The following is a 749-nucleotide window of genomic DNA, read 5'->3' on the forward strand; positions in this document are numbered from 1 at the left end:
ACTAAGTTGAGCACCCAATTGAGTAATAGAGTCCACTTCATGTTTTCCTCCTCTAGTAGCCTTGCGAGGTCTACTATATTGTGAATTATGGACCGCCATTTCCTCAATCTTGTTCCAAGTTTGATTATCGTCAACTTCGGTGAACATACCATTTGATCCCATGTTGAGAATGTTTCTTGAGTCTTCATAAAGACCATTCCAGAATTGTTGTACCAAGAACCACTCGCTAAGTCCATGATGAGGACATGAGCGACAAATTCCTTTAAATCGATCCCAAGCTTCATACAAGGATTCTTCATCTCTTTGCTTAAAGCCCGTAATTTGAGCTCTTAGCATGTTAGTCTTTTCCGGTGGGTAGAACTTTTTGTAGAAAGCTAGAGCCAATTTCTTCCAAGAGTCAATTCCGAGAGTAGCCTTATCAAGGCATTTGAACCATTGTTTTGCAGTGCCAATTTGAGAAAAAGGAAATAAGACCCATCGAATTTGGTCTTGAGTTACACCGGTTTGTGAAATCGCATCACAATAATCACAAAAAGTCTCCATGTGAGAGTGAGGGTCTTCACTAGGAATCCCCCCAAATTGGCTTCTTTCGACTAATTGGATAAATGCAGATTTGGCAATAAAATTTCCGGTGAAGTGTTGTGGTGTGGGAGTACCATTGGGTAGGTTCTCCTCGGTTGGTACGGAATGTGATGAAAATTTAGGCATTGTGGGTTAATTTTGTGTTGGATTTTGTGTTGGGTTCTCCT

General features: G+C 40.7%; 1 non-coding gene across 1 annotated transcript; it reads left to right on the forward strand.

Annotated features, from left to right (window-relative positions):
- The first annotated feature begins 229 nt into the window (after positions 1-229).
- Positions 230-336, forward strand: LOC141610099 (small nucleolar RNA R71). The gene has a single exon (XR_012527992.1). It is a non-coding gene; the product is annotated as a small nucleolar RNA R71 (small nucleolar RNA).
- Positions 337-749: the final 413 nt, after the last annotated feature.

The sequence above is a fragment of the Silene latifolia genome, chromosome 10, assembly GCF_048544455.1.
Source record: "Silene latifolia isolate original U9 population chromosome 10, ASM4854445v1, whole genome shotgun sequence".
Lineage (NCBI taxonomy): Eukaryota > Viridiplantae > Streptophyta > Magnoliopsida > Caryophyllales > Caryophyllaceae > Silene > Silene latifolia.